The 6,746-nt window shown below is 40.3% G+C and overlaps 1 non-coding gene across 1 annotated transcript; it reads right to left on the bottom strand.

The window, feature by feature from the left end:
• Positions 1 to 1,858: 1,858 nt before the first annotated feature.
• Positions 1,859 to 1,940, bottom strand: trnal-aag. Its single transcript has one exon. It is a non-coding gene; the product is annotated as a tRNA-Leu (tRNA).
• Between the last annotated feature and the right edge of the window lie 4,806 nt (positions 1,941 to 6,746).

Below are 6,746 nucleotides of genomic sequence, written 5' to 3'. Positions count from 1 at the left end.
TCCACTAAATCATCATCCTCAAGATTCATTTATGTACTGAGACGATTTAGTGATTTCACTGGTGTATTTCAGAGCAGCAGCTACTTCATTTCTGTAGCTCAGTGAAGAGTGAAAATTCTTTCCCTCCTCTTGTTGCCTCTGGGTTTTAATGCAGGTTTCTGACGTGGAACACACATGTGAATGTACATATGATGCGTTTTAGTCACGTTCTTATGACTTATGAGCGTTTGACCAAGAGAAAATGACTTCAGGTCGTGCCCAACTTTCCTCTGAACCAGTGAAGGCTAGTACAGATAAAGACAAAAAAAGGCTATAAAAAAATTTGCTATACATCTGGATGGATGATGCTGTTAACTACTTCACACGCACAGGTCCCCCCTTTCCCAGGTAAATCAGGAAACGCCAGCAGGCTCTGATATACTACTAGTGCAGAACAAATATCACGACAATGCATTTGATAGTTATTGGCACTCAGTGTCACAGTGCAGTAATTATTTTTACCACAATAATGAATTAGAATTATGGGGTTGTTATTGCTAAAGGTGAATATGTGTTACTACTGTCCTGGATAAATTCACTAAATAAATAAAAGACACTGGTAATTATTCACACTATGCAAGCTGTGATTTTCATCAGTTGCTGTTTGTGAAGACAACAGAAATTATCATTTAGCAGAAATGACCATAAAATGAGTGTGGTAATTGACATGTAAATTAACTGTGCAGTCATTATTTCCACAAAAGCTTCATTGCAGGAGTGAATAAAAAATAAGACATCAATTATCTGCTGGTGATGTAACTAAATATACTCACTACACTTATGCAAAGAAACGAAAAAATTACAAATAGTCAATTCACTTTTTCCTGCCACTGATACACAGTTTCTAATAATCATCCTCTATTCTAACAGACAGAGAAGACAAAGAAGTGCATATGTTGTAAAAGGTGTAGACACATTATAATTCAAAATGTAGGGCTCAAATGGACGTTGATGTCAGCTTTTAATCACCTGGTTTTCCCTTTAATATCTAAGAACCATCTCAAAGATGAGGGGTTTTCTTTCCCAGTGAAAGGGTTTTCTTATGTATAGCAGTACTGCTTGTTGCTTTGAGAGCCCCATGAATAGATTGAAGACACATATAATGGAAATATACAATTCAATTAAGGCCTTGATACAAAAGTCTGAGTTCACAAGTCTTTTATTACATGTACAGTATACACGAGAAGGAGAATATCACTACTAGTTGCATCTGAATGAACCTACATGCTGTATATACAGTACTCATGTGGCCCTCATGTCTTCCTGTTTGTGTTTTTACCATACTAAATTGTAGGGGTTTTTTTTTCTTAAAGCAAAAAATAACATAGTAAGATCAAGAGTTAGTGTTTATTTTATACCTCCATGCTGGTGACAGTTGAGTTATCTGTCCATCCATCCATTCGTCCTTTTCTTGTGAGCATGAACACTCCGAAACACTTTAAGGAAATTTCTTTAAATTTGATATAAATATGTACTTGGACTTAAGGATGACGTTAATAAATTTTGGTGGTCACAGGCAAGTATGTCACATTCTTGTCAGTGCTATATCTCACCAGTGAGGGGGAATTTCAGTCCATCTGACACTAACATCCATTCAGACACATGCACATGAGTCTGGACAGAAATTAAATCAAATCAAATTCACTGGTTGGTGGTAATAATAATGAACACTTTATTGATGCCCTTGGGGAAATTGTGGGTGGACAGCTGCTAGACAGTATGTGAGCGCTACACTACGGGGTTTCAGCGTCTTGTCCAAGGACACCTCAACAAGTAGCCAGGAGGAACAGGGAATCGAACCACTGACCCCTAAAACTTTTGGCAGCGGTGGGATTTGAACCCACGCCTCCGGAGAGACTGGAGCCTTAATCCAGCGCCTTAGACCACTCGGCCACGCTACCTGATGCTTCTGGAGAGATAACAGCAGATAAAGACGTCACAAAGGTTAAAAAACGTTATCTGGTGACTTCATACTTTGTTCTGCTGATTCATTGTGTTTATTCTGCTTGAGTCTCATTAAAGCAGAGTTCTATCAGAAAACAGGATGCTTTCTTACAAACTTGAGGCAAAGGTCAAACAAAAGATCTGCACGCTGCTCGGAAAATAACTAAATTAACCGAGTGATAACAGAGATCACTCCTCATTCACTGGCAACTTAAGACACAAACACATCTATTACTCAGGTGGTTGTGATCTGCATTATTAAAAGTCAATCTGCTCAGAATGAACCAATCAAAAAAAAAAACAAAAAGCTGGATAACACTGTCTGATTCTCTCATGTGGGGACAAAGCATGTCTCTGTGGAGAAAACAAAAAAAATATTCAATCTAATGCGTCAAAAGCTCAGACATTCAGACAAACATACTTTGGCTCTATTTGAAGGACTATTTTGTATTCAAGTTGTTTTGTTTGATCTTATTTGTATCTATCTATGGCTATAAACATACATACGCAACAGCATGTGTCTTTTACATAACTGGATTTAGAAGTCAATTTTGGAAACCTCTGCATTCACCACAAGATACTGTCTGGTTCCTCAGACACAACATACAAGAAATAATATAAAATGTCAGACAATACAAGACAAAAGGAAGAGGTCAGTGTGATTTTAATGTTAACAAAGACTTGAGTATTGTCAGTCAATGTAAAAGAGTCTGTCGTAGCTAGCTTGTGTCCATTTGATGGTTGTAAGAGCTCAGAAGTGATGAATCGTGAACCTGCAGTAGCTGATTCAGACGCCTTCAACCATGGTTGATGTGAGGTAGTTGTGTCCAGGGCTGGTGATTCCACTTATGGTGGCCCAATTTCCTGGCTATAGATGTAACGGCTGTAGGAGTGCAGCTTAAACTCTAAAAACACAGACGAGATGTGAACAAAGTAGTGTGCTGTATAATCACCATTACATCATGCCAAGGAAAATGCTTTGAGACCACCTAGGGGTTTTACTGCTTTGATTATTATGAGTAAAAGTCTCATTGAGCGGTGAAAGTGTCCTCCTGGCCAAAAGGCAAATAGCAGTGCTTGTATACATTTCCTGTTTGAGGCTGATAGGCACCATGTTGTTTTAGATCCATTCCCAGTGATTCAGCTTATTTACAAAATAAGACCATTATGAGAGCTCGATTTTCTTGGTGTATCTTAACTCACATTACACAACAAATATGAAGCTGGTGTTGCTACAGTGAGAGGGAATGCTGCTTACCGATGTTTTACATAACTTGTCAGTACAACCAGTAAAACCTGGATCATACCTGCATGCCAATGATTATTTGCCATCTCCCCCGTTTGGACACCAGATCTTAGGAGAGTGGGGAGCCCAGTAAAACACACGGATTATGTGGGGCATAGTCACTTTTTGAGAAGAGCCACTGGAGCTGGAGTTACTGCTTTCTAAGCTCTCTTCAAGTCTTTTTTCTTTCTTCCACAGAAGCCAGATAGAAGGAAGACAGGCATCTCTCACAGTCCCAGGTCTGACGCAAAAACCTGGTCATTCCTTACATCACCTGTTCACTTCAAACCCACTAACACCCTCAGAGACTCATCCAACCAAAAGACCGGACTTCAAAACACAAGATGAGCAATATAGTGTATCAGGTCCAGTGCAGTGAAGAATGCTCTGAGCTGTACACTGGAGAAACTAAACTGCCACTACACAAGATGATAGCAGAACATAGGAGGAGTAACACCTCAGGACAGTGAGGTTCACATAGTGGTTATGAGAGGTGTGAGGAAAGCTTTGCATGTGTAACTAAATGCTTCCTCACTCAATAGAGTTGAAGGCCTTAGACACAACCTGTCTTCTGTTTATCATGCTGCCCTTAAATCCAGCTCCAGAAAGATCATATCAATCTTTAACCTAAGAAGAATGAAGGCCAATTGCCATGACTTAACTTCCAGATACTTTCCAAGCTGCAGATAACATCATTCACTGTAACAGATAAAGTATAAATGACTTCACAATAATTTCTGAGGGATTGCCGTGAGGTAATGAAGTGCATTCACGGGCGTGAATTGAAGCCATGGTGACAGCTTCTCAAGTGCCGCTGACAGAGGCAGAGTCCTCCTCACATGGAGCAAACTCTGTTTAATTTCAGCAAGAGGCAGGGGCACGTGTGTAGAGTGAGTGGGAGGCACAATGTGACACAGCAGAGATCACGTCAACATTATCTGGCCTTAAGTGCTCACAGAATAAAGTCCGGATCCAGATCATTTCTAGAGAAATTCAGCTTTAGTGGCATATTCAGCAGTTGAGTTCTCTAGAGAAGAGTTTTAGTCCTAATATTGGTATTTAGATACTACAGTACAACAGAAGCATCCAGTACGGGCACACTGATGAGTGAGGTGAGTATGTTGATCATAAATACACAATATTTTAAGAAAGCATATTACTTTTGGCAAATACTGAGTGTTAGAGCGAAAAAGCTCTGCAGTCTGAGCTGAGAGATAAAGTGGGAAGTAGAAGAGCAATGTCTATGACCCGTGTGTGTAGACAGCAAATGCCACAGCTGGATCATTCATAAGAGAGAGAATGATAACAGATGTATAAACACAAAGGTTAGAGGCTGTTTCCACTTGGACATTCTCCAACATCAGTTGTCAGAGTTGCAGAATTTTCAACAGTAAGCTGTTGAAAATGAACCTGTGATTTTTAACAAGAGCATGAACGACACGTGGAGCATGCAAAATCACGGGCTGCATGTAATATCAGAAAAAACGTCAATGGCAGCAGAAACTGAAAGAAAGAAAGAAGATGGAGCTAAGGTGCATGAAAAAACAGCCTAGTAGCCTTTACCCCATCTGTTTGTGAGTCAGAGCACCACGCACCTCTGATTTTTCAGTCACTATATGATTAAAAATCTTTGAATGATCAGACAGTAAATGACAGGAGGTAGAGGTCAGCGTAGTTTTAAGGTGAAAAGGGGGCAGCAGCATCAATACACGTGAAAGTGTTAGTTATAACTAACTGCAGTTGATGTGTGCTGTCATGGTTGTAGGATCTTACAGTTATGAATTCAGGGAGTGCAGCAGATGATTTAGACCCAGGAATTATCATTTGGTACTGGTGGTCACATGGTACTGTAACAGATTGTACCACATTCAGAACTGAGGTTCAGGACACATCACCACACTGGGAGACTAACTGCTGTTTGTCTTGTGCTGCTTTATGCCTGTTTCAACAAGGAAACAAAGGACAAGGAGGGTATTTGTATGACAGTCAGTGCTCAGTGGGAAAGCAGAGCAGAAGACTGTCAACATGCCATTTCAACATGCTAATGCATGCTGGCTGCCACGAGTGGAGATTCTCACCAATAGCAAAAAGGAAAAATAATTGGAGGAAGCCTGTTGAAGTCAGCGCGGACATGAATACTAAAAAATGCATTTGCTAACAGGTGAAGGACCACGAGCCAATGTGTCCATTGACCATAGACAATCGAACAGCACTCAGTACGTTGGTTAGTTCAGTCTGTGAGTGTAAAAAAAAAACTTCAGTCTTAGCTTTTTTTTTTCCACACGACCATAATAACAAGGCACAGTTTTTGTAAAGTTGGTATCATAGTCCCACAGTTTGTCTGCACAAGATAAAACGATACATGCTTTTGTCGTTTCCATATAAACCCAGACAGGAAATCTGTAATTTAGCTCACAAAGAGCCATTCGATAAGGATGATACAGTCCAACAATTCCATTAATGCTGCCGATGTGCTGTATGAGGTAAGGAGTCAGTTGGTTGGTAAATCCCGCCTCTGCATGCATCTGTTTTATCTTCCATTTCCACCAGTCTGCATTATAATCAAGCAGGTTTTCCTCACGTTATCTGACATCCCTCAGAATTGACACTGTACAGTCTAAAATCAAACGTGACCAAGATGAATGTGCATTAGATCCTGAAATGGACGTGAAATGGACTTATAAGGCTGCTGTTGTTTCCCATTTGTAAGGTGATTTGATTCTGTCTGTAATGTGTTCAACATTTAGTCAACAATAGTAAACAGCCTACATGGTGATTTGAGACTGGTTTCATTCTTTTAAACATATCGTATTCACAGAAAGATAAATGGAGGATTCATTTAAACCAACTTAAAATGGATGAACCACCTCTCTACTGTACCTACATTGAGTGGTTCCTGTCAATGCATGCTTGACATGAGTACACTGTACGTGTGAAGAAATTCAATTCTCAGTTTGTCAGACTAAGATGTCAGACAAAAAAAAACAACAACATAGAACACCTTTGTCCTACAAACAGTTGATGCAGTGACACTAATATGTCTTTGTCCTTCACTAAATGGTGCTTGATGGGTCACAAGGACAAGCCCGATGCATCAAAACAACTGGCCAAGACCTAAAGTAAAGGGAAAAAAAACATCCAGCCGGCATTATCTGTTGAAAGCTTTTGTGGTCATTTTACTCCCCTGCAGCACTGTTCATTCAGCTGTACACTCAACATTTCCGCACACCACCCAACGCTCCCTTTCAACGCTGCGCTGAGTGTACAGGCAATACGGGATGGGCTCTATTGAAGCTGTTCATTTACCAATTCTGCTCTATCACTGCTGAAAATGCTGCTGCTGTTTTTCAACCTCCACCTCCACCGCAGCACTTAAGCAGTAAGTAAGTGTAAGTAAGTAAGCTCAGCAGTTATTGTTCTGTGCGGCCACGGAGAGGAGCGGGGAGCTGTAGCTGGTTCACTGTGAAGGCTGAAAACG

The sequence above is a fragment of the Anabas testudineus genome, chromosome 2 (genome assembly GCF_900324465.2).
Source record: "Anabas testudineus chromosome 2, fAnaTes1.2, whole genome shotgun sequence".
Taxonomy (NCBI): domain Eukaryota; kingdom Metazoa; phylum Chordata; class Actinopteri; order Anabantiformes; family Anabantidae; genus Anabas; species Anabas testudineus.
This window is presented reverse-complemented; position numbering and strand designations above follow the sequence as displayed.